The sequence below is a fragment of the Pinus tabuliformis genome, chromosome X (genome assembly GCF_031772625.1).
Source record: "Pinus tabuliformis cultivar Carrire ecotype Pingquan chromosome X, CPIR1, whole genome shotgun sequence".
Taxonomy (NCBI): Eukaryota; Viridiplantae; Streptophyta; class Pinopsida; order Pinales; family Pinaceae; genus Pinus; species Pinus tabuliformis.
Window position 1 is genome coordinate 1359091455 of NC_142308.1, and position 17101 is coordinate 1359108555.

General features: G+C 34.0%; 1 pseudogene; it reads left to right on the forward strand.

Annotated features, from left to right (window-relative positions):
* The window catches only part of LOC149145146 (mitochondrial import inner membrane translocase subunit TIM23-2-like), a 75221-nt pseudogene extending 69404 nt beyond the window's left edge, over positions 1 to 5817 (forward strand).
* Positions 5818 to 17101: the final 11284 nt, after the last annotated feature.

Here is a 17101-nt window from a genome sequence, read left to right on the forward strand (position 1 = left end):
GTTGATTTATCTCAACGAAGAAGCCCACTTTTGATGTTTTTCGGCTTCATTATTGAAATTTAGAAGACATAGAGGTGGATTTTATGCAGACATGGGAAACACCTATGCAAGGATCCTCATCCAACTGAAAGGCATGACAAATTTCTTTTGTAAACTGTGAAGTCACATCCTTGATAAGGATTGTTTCATGTTAGTGTCTATGTGTTGTTAACTTGATGTGTAGAATTTCTGGCCATTTGAGCTTCACGTGAATAGAGCAACACCTTTTGAACCAAGAATCTTAGAGCAACACCTTTTGAACCAAGAATCTCAAAGCAATATCTCGCTCTGAACTTATTACTTTAATAGTGTTTTTTTCATGTAGTAATGAAACAAAATTTACAGTACACATTTAAAGAAATTTTATATTTACCCTCTGGCTACACTGTGCTTATGATTCATTGTACAAATGTTGTGCAAAATTCAGAGACTGTGTAGAACATACTATTAGAAAATGAATCTAGAGTGAAGATAGGTGGCTATCATGGGTCATGGCTACTCAAGTATGGGGGTACTATTGCTCAGTATTGTAATGTTCTCCTTATTTATCCTATAAATATGCATATCTTATTTTAATTGAGGTCATATGTTCTTGTACAAAATAATTGAGCTGTTTGGAAAGGTGTAGCCTCACCTTGCGTAGTTGGATTTCTTGTCCTATTACATAAATAGAGGATTTGGAGAGCCTTACTATACATTTTTTTACCATATTGTCTTAGAGATGGGTATCACATTGTACATGCCTCTTTTCTTGATACTCTTCATCAAATTATCTTCCTATCGTGGGGCACTAGCTCTTGAACCAGCTCAAAGTTCCAATAGAGACAATATTTGATCCTAAATGAGTTATGCCCATGAGAAGGATGCTCATGCTGACCCTAAAGGATATAGTTGACTGAATATGTTTAGGATACAGACAAATGGAAAGTTTAAAAAAAATGCACTCAAGAGGTTGAATGTCATAGCAAGACATTTGCAAAATGTTTGTGGGAATGATAATTCTGTACACATATATAATAAAAATAAACTAGAATTTATTCTCATATAGAAAACTATGGTACTGCTAACTCTAAACTTGTTTTGGGTGGGAAGAGTATGGAAGTTTAGAATACAACTAACTACATGAGAGAGACTTAGCTAGTTCTACTACATTTTCATTTGTAAATAGCATTTTCAAAATGTGCATTAGATAATCTTCTTCAATTTTGTTTGTTTGTTATATTTGAACGTCCTCGAGAGGTTGCATGAATGCACGTGTTTCCAAGAGTTAAGTGAAGATATGGGGTATCACCTTGGTGGATTCAGAGGTGAGATAACATATCTAAGGGAAATGATGATTTCTTCATTAGAGAGTTCTTTCGAGGAACAAATAATTTCTAGCTGCATGACTTACAATAGGAAGAGATGCACCAACATGTAATCCATCAAAAAAGTTGTTTGATTAGTTATAGTTCTTCCATTTTAAGTTTTGAATTACATAATATCCTTTAGTTTTGTTTGAAATATTTCAATGTGCTCCAAAGGATGCATGAATGTAAGTGTTTTCAAGATTTACCTGAAGATATGGGATATCACTTTAGATATGGGATATCACTTTAGTGGATTCAGAGGTGAGATAACATAGCTAAGAGATACAATGATGTCTTCCTCAAAAAGTTATTTCAAGCAAGCAACAATTGAGAAAGAGATACACAAGAAAAACATATGGAAGGAAATTTATATGTGATCGTAGTTTCAATTAATAAATTCAAGTGAGCGGAAAATGAATTAGTGATCATTAAGTGTCACAAAAACTAGTCATGTTAAAAAAGGACAAGGATGAATGACTTCTTTCAAAGGATAACTTGAACAAATTTTTTTGTAAGTTTCATTTTGATGGCATAAGAGTCTTTGTATCAAGTTATCTCACCCTCTTTGTTTGTAGTTCATCCCATTTGTCTTCATATGTATCAAGTAAGACTCCAAATACTAAAGAGGTTAGACAACTACATAACTAGAAACCTAGCAATCCCATGTTGTTATACAATGAGAATTTTACATATAGAATGCTTGGTAAACAAACAAGGTTGAAAATCTAATGAACTGAAGATCTACATTAATGCAATTTAACACCCATTGTGGATAGAGGATCAAAGCTATAATTCTTAATGGCAATGCATAGTTTTATGCATTATAAACAATTTAAAGTATTGATGGAAGAAGCCTCAAATATTATGATACCTCATATTTTCTAGCGCTTTGGAGAGTTCCCATCCATTGGATAGTAGTTTGGAGGAGAGAAACGAAGGAATTGGGAAAGCTCTTTGAAATTCCTCAAATTAGCCTCAACACATCCATCCTTACATAAGATCCGCTGGGATATGCTCAGATTCTACTCATAGCTTTCATCACCACCATTAGACCTCTTATTACTTGTTCCTCCTCACATTTCAACAGGTACAATGGCCCCTCCATGGAAATCCAGTGTGCCGAATTGCAGAACCTCCCCCTCACTCGCTCCATCCCACTCTCTCCAAATCTAACCAAACAATAAATTCATCCTATAATTGACGATTATCGAACAACAAAAGTGTTGTATTAAGCCACTGTAGACTGAGAAAACATAAAGGCTCATATGGAGTATTGGGTCCCACAAAATTCACCCTTTAGATAAGCTAAGGGGTTTTACAAGGGAGGATTTGGGCAGCACAAGGCTATAGGGTCCCTGCGTTTCAATAAGAAATGAAAACAAACCTGTCCTTGAAGAGGATAACCTGGACGGTAAAAGTGTGTATAACTCTCCTGGATCAGAAGATGTCAGTGAACAGGTTCACCTCACACACAACAATTGGAGAGAATTTTGATAAAAAAATGTGGCATCAGAGCAAGTTCAGAAGAGTCGAAATGGTGACCTAGGAAGTGGGAGAGAATCCTCAATAGAATTAGGTCCTAAATGGGCTCATCCAATTGAGGCACCTAAATCAGGTTGTCTACTTGTTGCAACTAAAATGCTTGATGGAACACAAAGTTTTGAGAGAATAATAGTTTTTATTCTTAAAGGAGGATCTAATGACCCCAGAAAGGATGAATTTGGGGTGATCCTTAATCGTGTTTTGTAGAGGTGTATCACAGACATGAAGCCTACTAATCTAGATTTGGCTATAATATTTGTAGATTTTCCACTGCGTTTTGGTGGGTTTCTTGAAGAAATAATGTTCCTATTAACTACAGGTGAGAATGTTGTTAAATATAATTTTGATGAAGTTATTCCTGGTTTGTGGTATGGTGCTAGGAACAACTTACACTCTGCAAATAAACTTGTGAGGAATGAAGTGACTCAATGCGAAAATTTCAGGTTCTTTCATGGTTATGCAGGTTGGGAATTTAATTAGTTAAGGAGGATTTATCCTTCGATTACTGGTATGTAGAAGCCTGCAACCCCAATCTGATCAATTCTACCTCTGCTTCAACTCCTGGTTTGTGGGAGGAAATTTTGCAGCTTACGGGAGAACGATATGTTGAACTTAGTAGAAATCCAAAGGAAGACAGCCTACAATTTATATTAGTTTTCACATATATAGTATCTAATTATGGTCATTCGATGTTGAAATAATGGGATAATTGATCCATTTGACTTTCCTTTTGAAAACGGATTGGTAGAATGTAAAATTACTAGTAGAGTTCCTGTTGAATAATTTAGAATGAATCAAGGCTATCATAAAATATCAGTCTTAGGTGACTTTCATTTGTAACTTTCCAATATACATTTGCAGGGTAACATTTTGGCTGACATGGGAGGAAGAATCAATATGACATGGTTCACCATTGTTGAAAAATACTTCTAAGATTACACTTTGTGCATAATATCTGGCCCCAAATTTCTATCTCTATCAATAGTTGGAGAGAAAATATTTTTATCCAGGAACAAAAGAGACTATTTTATTAGAGCGTCTGGTTAATAATTAAGGATAAGAAATAACCAAAGGAACAGGAGAAAAAAATAAAAAGCCATTCATGAGATGATATGTTGATTAGTCAGTTTCTAACCACTAACAATGTCTATTTATGAAGAGATGAGCTCCTCTTCTGAAATAAGTAGGCTGAAATAAACAAACTTCAAGTATATGATACTAACTGTAGGATCCATGTTCACCTCGTCATATTCAATTCATTGGTCTTTATGTTTCTATGTGGCCGATGTGGATGCAACTACAGCCTGCATTCACAATGAAATTAGTGGGAACTTAAACCCCTACATTCATAAAGAGACTATTAAAACCCATAAACTCCAGTCCAGGAGGTCTACTTCACCTTGGAAAATTACATAAGGTACTGTGGATTAATATCAACATTAAAAAATAAATGTTCCATTACACTTCAGAAGAATTACAAGTGATAAACTACCTTCCAACCAAAAGGTTGAAAGCACAAGCCTTTCTCTCCTATCCTTGAACTTAGAAAAGGTTGAAAGCACAAGCCTTTCTCTCCTATCCTTGAACTTAGAAAATGCTGAAAGTTCTTCTCTTTGGATAAGGCCTCCCAACTGATATTTTTCCAACCCAATAATCATGGGGTAAGGTGTAATAGCTTCCCTAGTAGCCGCATGGAAATTCCAGTGAGTATAGGCCCAATGACTACTTTGCAAAGCAAGTGATTGAAGCCCAAGCAGGTATTGAACCCCAAGCTCTTCTTGAACACAAATAATACCCACACCCAGACTTCTCCTTTCTCCTTTTCTCCTTCTCCTTTCTCTGTTCCCTCCCCTTATTATGGTGGATTTTCCAGATCTAACGTGTCTCGTCCTTTCTTACGACTCCTCCATCTTTTACATCTCTCATCTCTTTCCTCACTAATGAATATATATTCTTGCTTCATTTTCCATTAAGTTGAAGTGAACACCTTTTCCAATCGGGGCATGCCATCGTCAAAAAATTCAAATTTGAGAATATATTGAAGTTCACATTATATATGTTATTATACCCCAATTGGATTATCAATGTCTAAAAACAAGTGATCATAATTCAGATCGTGGATTCCAAAACTCTAAGAGGAGATCCTCTTGGAATAGATTCTCCCTTGATCAGTTATCCAAAAAATGGAAATAAGGTGTTGAAACAAGGAATTATTTCGTTAATTGAGTAGAAAATGATGGGCCTGCAATACTGGTTCCATTCTTGCGCCTCTATTCGCTTTCCTTGTCATCATTTATTTTTCATTTATAAAAGGTGCATGTCACAGCATCGGCCCATAGGAAACAATCATGGTAGGGATACCCCTGCAAAAGTAGTAATCAAATATTTGATCATTGAGAATGTTGAGGAGGAGGTCGTAGGCACCTATACAATCCCTACAAAGCTCTGCATAGTTCCATTGATTACAAGCTGATTTAGAATATATACCAGATCCGTACTTCACCTATTACAAGGGTTGCGGGTATCTCCACGGTGTCATCTCTGGTCCTAACATTGGCCTGGTCAAGGGATTGAAGGCCCAGGATATTCCGTGATGCTCGGGGTTAATATTGTCTTGAACGCCTCTAGCCACACAGGAATGAAGTTTGGCAACATATTGGGCATCACAAGGCTCCTCTACGCAGGATTGGAGAGTGGGATCATGGCTCCCAGCGATACTGACGATATTTTCAACAACTTTTGCATTGGTCTTCGCACCGGTGTGATTTAGAAGGCCACCGCTAGCCCAAGGTCAGCTGAAGTCATCGGCGCTGGCGCAATCTGGGGACTTGATTTCGGAGCTCTCGTCACACGAAAACATGCTCTTAAGAGTTACGTACCAATTTAACTGAGCTCTCCTGTATGGTCTAGATATATTTCTGGCAAAAATTGGGTAATTTTTATGAAGGTAGCAGGAAACGGTCTGGAAGTTTTGGTCATAGCTCCTTGTTCCATGCAAACGTGAGCGAGGAATAACGCAGATGCTGCTACTATTTTGTTTGAAAGAATTTTTTGCTTCTTAAAAACGAATGTAATTTCTCCACACAACACAAGCAATAACATTGAGATGCGCGTAAGACATCGACGAAGTCAGAAGAGAGGGAAACGAAATTTCAATGAAAAAATTATGCGTAATATTATTTTATTAGTTTTGCAATTTTTTATGCTTTTTATTTATCGGGACATATTTCAATTGCAATAACGTTGAGATGCGAGTAAGACGTCGATTAAGTCGGAAGAGAGGGAAAGTAAATTTCAACGAAAAAATCATCTTAATCTTATTTTATTAGTTTTGTAATTTTTTAGGTTTTTTATTTATTAGTACATATTTCAATAGTTTTGTAATTTTTTAAGATTTTTATTTATGGGTACATATTTCAATTAAAAGATAATTTTGAATATTATTTTATAAGTTTTTTAATTTTTTAGGTTTTTAATTTATTAAGTGAAATTTAGCTCCTCCACTTTTAACTGTGGCTAGATGCTTTTATGTCTAGTTAAAAATGTAATGTTTGGTTAAACATTTTGATGGAGCTAGAGTAAACAAAATAAAATATAAATATAAATAAAATCCCGAAATAATAGAGATGTTCTAATGTTTCGTTAAACATTTTGACTTAATAAAAATAAAATAAAATTAAATTAATAATTAATAATTAAACTACCTTATATCCATCTTAACACTAGACCTATTAAGCACTTTGAGATGCAAATCTCTTTTAGAGTGAAAAGAAACTTGATCCCTCTATGTGCTTGTTAGATATGTTATTGATATGGATCTCGGTTGGTATAAAACTAAGTTATGATTATTTAAAAAAAAAAAATTAAGAAGAAGAAAAAGAGAGTAAGAGAGAGGTGTCACAAAGTTAAATTTTTTATTTTATTTTAAAACATTCCTATATAGTTATAAATGTTTAGTCATTGCATAGCATTGATATACTTTTCTAGTTAGGCATAACGATCTATGCTTAACCAACATGTTTTAATTGAACCCAAGTGAAGCACCTTAAATTATAAAAAAGGTTGAAATGTACATTTAATGGTAAGTAATGCTACATCATCACCACCCAAACATAGGCAACATTTTACCACCTCCTCTAAGCCAAGCACTCTTGGACAAATGACCACCCAATATAGAATTGTTTTATATCCATCAAGGCCAACCTTTTGTAGTCCTCAACGATCATGTACCTAATGGAAACAAGATTCCACTTACAGTTCACTCATCAATGATGTTCCCTTTCCATGGCTAACACATTATTCAACACATTGCCAATTTACATCATCCTCCCCTAAGTTTGTGTCACAATTCCTTGTTAATGATCAACCCTTTGTAGGGGGATCTCCTATTCCACACCAAACTAGTACACCATCCTAATTTTCTCATGAAACACCCTAAGTCACTCAAAAATTATACCAAACATATAAACTCAATTTCCACTCCTAGTCATGTTTACCTAACATTCTGTCGATTGTGTCGTTGCTAATGTCACCTCAAGTAAGATACTTGCATTCCGACCGCTCCCCCACCCCCCAAATTTAATTGTTGGTATCTTCTTCAAAATGGATCCATTGGCTTATCTAATGGATGATGCATTGATGGTGAAGATATACTTTGTAATTTTTTCATTTAAATGTGGTGTTGATACCATTTGTCATGAGGGTAAACTTTTCAATCCACTCAAGAATCTAATACCACTCAAGAAACCTAATTGTTTTATGGAATTGACATGAAATTACTATTTGAGCATGACCTTCAACCTCTTGCATCACTCGAACTATGCCTAGCCAACATGTCCTAACCGAACTCAAGTCAGCCACCTTAAACTATAGGAAATGTTGTAGTTCTTGTTTCATTATAGGCAATGTTGTATCATCACCACCCACACAAAAACAACCTTTTGCTACCTCCCTCAAGCCAACACACTTGAATAACTAACCACCTAGCGTAAGAATATGTTGTCTCCATCTAGACCAACTTCTCATAATTCTTTAAAGGTCATGTACCTAGTGGAAATAGGCTTCCACTTACCTTCAATACACTCATCAATGATTTTGCCTTGCCATGCCTAAAATACTATCGAACACATTGCCAGATTGTGTTATCATTTGGTGAATTTTTGCTACAACACTTCATTGATCATCCATGCTTGTTAGGCTAGACATCCTTCATCCTCATAGTCCACACTAAACTAGTAAGTCATCCTACATGTCTCAGGGATCATTTTGAGTTGGTCATGAGGACTATGAAACATATAAACCATGCATGCACCCTTTATCATGTTTTCTTAGCATGATATATAGGATAATGTTTCCAATGGAACCTCAAGGAAGGTCCTTACATTCTTCCCAACTTGAATTGTTAACATCCTCACCAATATATCCAGATCAACTTCTCCAATGAAATGGGTGTGGAGAGTGAAGAAAAATTCCACAAATTTTGCATTCAAACATGGATTTAATAACATTTTTCATGGGGCTAGAAATTTTATTGCACTTGAGTATCTAATACCACTCAAGAAACATGCTCACCAAGCATATTCAATGTGACCTTACTAGTTAGGCATAACTACTAACCACTTGTATTGCATATGTTCTATTTAACTACCATGTCCTAACCAAAACTAGGCCATGTACCTTAAACTGTGTGAAACGTTGTAGTTCTCATCTCACTATATGTACCTCAAAACATATTGTAACCCTCAGACAACCACATAGATATTGTTTAAGGTATCTTTAGATTTCAACTTGGATATCAGAGCCATGGCATGTTATTCTACATAAAGAACCACAAGAATTGTTAGTATGTGTGGTTTTCTAATAATAATGTGTGCACATTCTAAGAATGTGAGTGAGCTATTAGAATTTGTGCATATTTTTGTAATGCATATATCTATAGAAATATTTATAAAATAATATGGCTTTAGATTAATCTAGATTTATATTAATTGACCAAGTTTAAATCAACATACTTTGAATTCAAATTAATAAAATCATTGTCTCTATGAATTTAGTGCAATAATCAACCATGGTATGTAAGAACGCCACAAAAACCCCACAACGAATAGTGTGTCATGTCTCTAAGATGTGAGGAACACATTCTTATTAACCCTTAAAACACTTCTATAGTAGTTTCAAACTCTCTTCTTGTCCCTCCTTCCAAAGGGCATATAAAACTATTATATATTGTAAACTTAATTTGTATATTGTATAAAATTGTTATAATTTTAATATTATAGATGGATTCATAGAGCCCTTTTATGGGTTCATTGAATCCATCTACGTAAATTTTAACATTGTTGGTATATTTAGAGACCCCCTTAAAGGGGTTTCTAAATTTTAAAATTGTAGATGGATTCAAAGAACCCTTTGTATCTAAATTTTAACAATGTAGATGGATTTAGAGAGGCAATTATAAATGACAAGCGTAAATGACTAATTCATATACTTGTTAGTTTGTCATATTTTTATTCTTGGACTATAGTAGTCATTTATGTTAATCGGTTTTAATTTTTTCACTTATTATCTAGTCATATATTTTAGTCCTAGACTAAATTATTCATTTAAGTTAGTTTCTTTTAGTTGGGTCCCTTATTATCTAGTTGTATATTTTATCCCTAGACTAAATTAATCATTTTTAGTTGGGTAACTTAAAATTGCTCAAATTTAGTAGTAACTCACTTGAAATAATTGTGGTGACTAACTTTTTTAGTCATGTAGTTATTAATCTCTCAATTTGTACTAGTGCTAATATCAGAATTTACGATGTAGGCATGTACTGGAGCCGATTTTAACTTTGAAGGCCTAGTTTGAAAGAAAGGACTTGAAAATCTATAGGACACTTCCCTTTATAGCCTTATGGGGAGTATGGTTAGCACACAACTTGGTGATTTTTCAAAACAAAATTATTCCTACATTCTAGAATACAACATGAGTTTGCTCACTATTCCAACTCTATCAGACCCTTATTAATCCTAAAACAATCAAACCATTGGGGCAAGTGATGATAGACCTTTAGATGAAATGTGAGATAGTTTTTGGAGAAATTAATGAATAAAATTCAACTGGCCTACTTTTTTGTGATTAAAACCTTTAGAATTGTCATTGTAGTATGGAGAGAAGAACATAAAGAAATTTGAGGTTTAAAGCAAAGGGATAAACAAAATCCTATGCATTAGATATACAACATAGAGCATGAAATGAAATAAAATAAGATGTAGAGATTTCAGAACACTTCATTAAGGTTTCTTAGATAAAAGGCATGGGTATGTCGACTAATCTCATAGTATTGATAATTATGCTATTGAAAGAAACCAAAAACTTCATTACACAGGTATCAGAAGAAGAATAACACAAATGAAAAGTTATTAAGAAAAGCCTCTTTGGATACCCACTTTCAAGCTTTGACAAGCAATATGAAACGACTTTTTGTTAAAACATTCGTTATTACAACATCCATTGTTACAACATCTGTTATGGCATCTATTTTCACAAGAATTACTCTTACAAGATCTGTTGTTACAACATATACTTCTCAACTCATTCTTACCTATGTTTCTGATTCCAATTTTTTTCTTGAACCCCCAAGTGTTGGTGTAGTGTTAGGTGGAAAAAGCACCTCTTTGACTTCCCATTTTCAATCTTTAACAAGCAAGATGGAATGGATTTCTATCCCCTCAATTATTACAATATGCCATTACAACATTTGTTGTAAAGGTAATTGTTTCACTAGTTTCAATAGTAGCAATTATTATAACATCAACTTTTACAACATATTGAACATTTTCAACACTAATGGGTGTTACAACATTTTCAACATATCTAACATTGACATGTTGTTATGGCATATCTTGTTACAACACCCGTTATTACAACATCTACTTCTCAATCCACTGTTACCTATGTTTGTGTTTCTCAATTTTTTTTCTTGATTCCCCATGTGGTGGTGTAGTGTTGGGTGGAAGAAACACCTCTTTAGTTGCCCACTTTAAATCTTTGACTAACAATATGAAATGGATTTCTACCCCATCAATTGTTACAACATATGTTGTTACAACATCCACTGTAATGGTCATTGTTCTAGTAGTTTCAATAGTAACAATTGTTATAACATCATATTTTACATTAGTTTCAACATTTTCAATAATATTGAGTGTTATAACATTTTAAAAAAATTTAACATTGACATGGTATTATTGCATCTATTATTACAACATATCCTTCTCAATCTATTGTTACCTATGTTTGTGCTTCTCAATTTCATTTCTTGATCCCCCATGTTATATCTTTGTAGAAATTCCTCGGCTAAAGAACTTTTCCAAAGCATCAATGTCAAGGATTTGTATGGATTGGAGAACCGCAAAGAAACAAGGATTTCTTTATGCCTATAATGTTTTTAACCTTAAGACTTAACAAAGTGCTGGTGTTTCATTATAACATCATACAATTTTTATGTCTTTTTTGAAAGAGGAATTGAGAGAAATTTAGAAGTCTAAACATTCACCCTGAACATTTAATCATATAATAATATAAGATATGTACAGATGTACCTATATAGTCAACACAATTATATCCAAATACATCATTAAAGCAACAATCTAAATATTTTTGGGCAGTAAAGTAAACAAATTGTTCCATTTCTAACTTAGTTGTGAACATAAATTTGCAGAGGGACATTAGGGAGATTGATACTCAATATAGCCCTTTCCAATGTCCTGTACTATTCTCAAATATACATGGAAACAAACTTTGAAATTACACAAGTAACTCACAAGTCATAATCGTTTTCATGAACAGAAACTAGAAGACTTCGATTATATCCAAGTTGAATGTATTACAACAATATTAAGAACACTTTCTCGAGATATCAACCCTTTTTTATTAAAAAAATAAGGTCTATATAGAGTGCTTTAAAAAATATCTTATCTCTTAACATATTTACATTCAAAGTGTTCTTTATCCAAAGCTTTGGATAATGTTTAAACAACTTTTAACTAAAAATAGAAAATTGCTCCAAAAGTGTCTGCAAATACTCTTGATTTTTCCATTCAGGTTAAATGTATTTGAAACTACTTTGTTTTTGTTCCTCAAAATTCTCAATAATTGTGATATGTTGCTAGTATGATGCATTAATCATCTTTGACCAACTTCTGACATTATTAATATGTTGGGTAACTGAGATCAATCATATTTCTGTACGATTCATCTGCATCAGTATACTTCTCAAAAGAAGATTTTACTAGTAAAAAGTGTTTGATTTCATAGTAGATTAAAAGGTCATCAACTAAGATTTGAAGTAGATTCGAACCACTAAATGTTTCCTTTGCCTTCAACATCATATTTTTCTTCATGAGGAATTTTCTAGTATGAATAATTGATTATGTTCTATCTTCAATTCCTAGTTGTTTAAGTTCTTCCCTAGATCTTATTTTTAGAGCTTTTATTAGTTGACTTGCTTGTCTAGGTTTATTTCCCAATTGTATTTTTATGTCATTAATAACTTCTTTGGCTCTTTCAATCAACTCCTCTTGTTCTACAATAGTATCCATAGGCTGCGAAATATCAAACATAAATAACATAATTTCTATCCCAGTTTTTTCTTTGGCTTGTGATAAACATTTAATACTATTAGAGTTGCTCAAACATTGTTCTAATTTCTTTTGTAAATTTGCATTTTGCTTTAGTTCCTTGATTAAGGAATTGTCTGATTTAATTTTGTCCATCTCATCTCTATCCATTTTTTCTCTTAATCTATGAATTTGAACATCCTTTATGTTAAGAGAAGGTAATTCCCGTAATAGTATTTCTACAAGAATATCTTTTATGGACCCTGTTTCTGTTGCTGGAATTACTACATTATTAGTTTGGTCCTTCTGTTTTAACAAATCTTCCAACCTTTCTTGAATTTTTTGAATCTGTAGGTTCTCTTGAATTATAAAGGATAATAAAGTTTCCTTATCCTTATATAATTCTCTAATTTCTTGTTTTTTGGAATTCTCTGTTGTGGGCAGCTTCAACTCCGTTCTAAGTGCTTGAATATCTTCATTTTTCTTCTTAACATTCTCTTGAGCTGCATCCACATTTTTTGGATCCAAACCTAATCACATTATAGAGATTTGATCCTAACATCCTTCGCTAGAGAAGAAGTGTTTTCCATTTTAAGTTCTGCATGAGTATTATTCAAAGAATTATGCAATTTTGATACATTTGAAGTAGAACTAATGAGAGAGGAATAGGTCATCTCACCATTTTGTCTATGCAGATCAATATGATCTATAGGATGCATCCATTTAGTATTGAAAGATAAAACATAATTATTATAATCTCCAACAAATTTAGGAGTAGAAACTTTAGTTTCATGAAATGCTAACTTGAATTCACCTTTTCCAATATCAAGAGCTGAAAGCAACCTATTTTTAGTTGAAGAAGTTTTCTTCTAGAACTAGGCATAACCTACTGCCTTCAAAGCCTCATTATTTTTATTGATTTCTAAAAAATCAGAAGATATATTTTTGGTTATAAGAAGAAGGAGAATATTTTTCTCTCCCTCAATCCAATTCTTGCATTGTGCAAATAGGCTCATCTGAAACAACCATATTAGCTGGTGAAGAAATTTCAGATGAGACAGTTTCTTATACCACTCCCTCCATATTGTTTGTCTTCTTCCTCTTGTATACTCTGAATTATTCCATTTATGACTCTGATAAGCTTTGGTTGGTCCTCTTAAGTTATTTTTCTTTCATTTGAGGTGTAACCAAATTTTTTTTCCCGCTTGCTTCTCCACAGTTTGTTCTTTTGTCACTTCCTGCAAAGTGTTTTCCTCCGAGTTGACCTTATCAAAAAACTTCTGTATCTTAGGATTTGAAACATAAAACTAAGGTGGGGATTTCTCCTAAACTTTGATGGCTAAAAGTCTCCTAATGGGGTCATATGGCCAAATAACCCTCAATTTAAACTTCATTGGTGCTAATAATTGTTCGACCTCTTTGTTTTCTGACCTTTGATTTACTATGAATGGCCCTACATGTTCCTTCAGTTTAAACATGGTTTGTTTCCTTCTAGGTAAAAAATGTACTTGATCTACTTTGAGGCTTTGCTTGATGAATTAAAGTGCAAAAATACACAAAGGAAAAAAAATGGTAGCTGATAGGGTGGATGTTCACACCCATACAATCTATTTTTTGTAAGATGTTGGCACAAATACTAATCACCAAGCCTTGTTTATTCACTAAGATGCATAATCCTTTTGATTTCACGTGAAAATATTGGAGGAATATCACTAATCAATAGACTATAGAATATGTGAATAAATTTGTTCACAAAATTAGTGAAGGAAAATTCCTCAAAATTCCTTCTAACCAAGGAAGTCCAATGAATCACAAGTCATTAATTTCCTTGAATATCCTTCTTTTACAATTATTTTGGGAACCTGTACGATTGATAATACAAAAAAAATTACACCAGGATTGGCTGATATTTAAAATATTTTTCAACTCCAAATTTGAGAAACTCGTCATGAATGGTCTTAGATAAAAACTTACTAAAATGGAATAAGATTTGCAGTTTCCTATGTGGACAAAAACTTGTTAGAAAATATAGAACTACTTCATCTATGTTCTCATCACTCTAATACCCTAAAATGAAACATACAATAGATATGATTTGTCTTGAGAATTCTTGAAACATTGGTGAAGGATAAGGCTGATTGTGAGTGGGAATACCAGTCCCTTCAGGAATGAATAATTCAAAAATAGTCCGTCTTTTTTCAGAAGTTAACTTATGATATATTTCCAAGAGAATTTCACGAGAGAATAGGTGCAAATAACTTCGAGACAATATGCACAGGGCCTTTAAAATGGACTTAGAAGATACAAAAAATAGGCTTTCACCATTTCAAGAAATTAAGGTTCTCTCATTGGGTAAGTACATGTCTGCACACCATACTAAATATTCTAGAAACGTATGAGTTTGAGAAAATATGAACTAGGGTAAAAAGGACTCCCATAAAGGAAACACGTCGATATTATCTTGAAACATATAGAAAGCCAAATTCTGCAATTCATATAGGTAAAACTTTGATTTTATATCTTCTATTCTACTTTCTTTATCAACTAAGGTAAAATCATCAATTTGTCGGAGGGTTTCAGATTGAACCTGAGACTCTTTTCCTTCAGTTGAACTGATGCAGGAGCATCCGACCACCCTTAATTATAAGTCAAATTCATAGCTATGGAGGAGGAGATGTGGACAATCACGTAAACCGGGAGCAATTTTCTGTTAAAAACGAGCTAATTTGATGGAATTGATAAGTCTCGAGAAGATTTAATTTAATGTAATTATTTGCCATATATGTGAATAAAGAGATTTGGATGATTTTTGAGAGGAAATCATGGATCTGGGATGATCCATGCTTATGTAATTTCCTATATAAAGAGAGTATGTATTGTGAGGTAGATAGAGCATAGATAGAGAGTGAGAATACAATGTAATCGATAGAGAAATTGTGACTAAGGCTGAAATGCCTTACACTGTAATTGGTTCTGTATAATATAAATATATTTGTTATGTGGATTTCTTGTGTGTGGTTACCAATAGTTAGATGTCCGTGTTGAATAAGTGAAATTACATGTTGCAGGATTGTTGTTCGACCATCGATCACTATAAGGATCGATGGCGATCCAGCATTAATATGATATATGTGTGTGAGTGTTTAAACAGAGCGTGGTAGAGTTAATCTGGGTGGCAATGTGAATTCCATCATAAGTGAACAAGCATAGAGGGAGTCGTCAAATTGTCTAGATCGACAGATATTAATGGTGGAAGAAGAATAGCGGAGGAATATATCTAGATTGTCAGATCAACAGAGGTGTTAGATCGACGTTGGCCAGTCGATTAAGGTGGTAGGAGAGTACGTATTTTCTTGATCATGGCTGAAGTCCTACACTCGCTCATAGCTGTCGATCTCATATTCAACCTCTTAGGTCACAGTCAACTGCGGGTGTTAAGGCCGTTTTTAAACTGTGTGCTAGTTGAAGTCCCACAAACCGTAGATTTGATGGCCTCTTATATCCAATGAATATCGGGTCATAAAGTGATCGAACTTTAATTTCGAAAGTGGACCCAAAAATTTATAGGTCAAGGATTTATATTCCTTATCGGCTTCGTAAGGGTAGGTAAACGTTGTGCAAGCATCCAATATCGCTGCTGACCGTTGGATTAAGTGTGCCTTGATCAAATGGTGGAGGATCGACGATTAGGTTGGTTGATCGGGTGGACCATCATCTATTAGATTGAAGGGTGAGATCAACGGTGGAGATTGAAGCCAATAAAGCTTGAGCCTGAGTGGAATTGAGAAGTTTATGGATGCAAGTTTATTTTATTTTGGGTCCAGTCTTGTGTGTTCGGAGTGGGACCGATGTTCGTTGGCAGATTATGTGTTATATCCTTGTTTGGTGATTGGTCAAGGTTTTGTTTAAAACCCACCAACGTAAATGCTTCCGATGTAAGTGTGGGCCATAACCCACAGGGCCCCATAAGGATTTATGAAATGAAAGAGAAATTTCCTTTAGGCAGTTTTTCCTACATCATGAACTCATTTTAAACTATCCACTTGTAGAAAGGAGCAGAATTACCTTTAAAATGTATGGTTGTATTTCTGAGTTGTCGTTGAGGGCTTACTATAATTTTTCACTTTGATTCTCTATGTGTGACGACTGAAGGAAAGGTGAGAGGGGAAAAGAAAGGCGGGAGTGATTAAGTTATGAAGGAGAGTGAAAATGGAATGAAATGAATGTTTAGATAACAAACACATTTTGAATTAAATGGAAAACAATATGTAGAATTAAATGGAAAAAATTCAATAAAATAGTGGTGGGAGATATTTGTTGTCAAAGACAGAGAATGAATTTTTACGTGGGGGGTAGGTGGTAAGTGGTTATGAGTGAGGGAGGATGCATTATTCATATGTCACTACCACGTTGCAAAATTTATTTTGGAAAAATAACTTTTTGCATGCTCCCCCACCCCCTCCCCCCCTTTCATTAAATATCAAGCATGCAGGGGAGGGGTCTAACAATAGAACAAGATTCTTCGATCACAAAAGCGTCAACCACTACCAATAGAAGATGCACGAT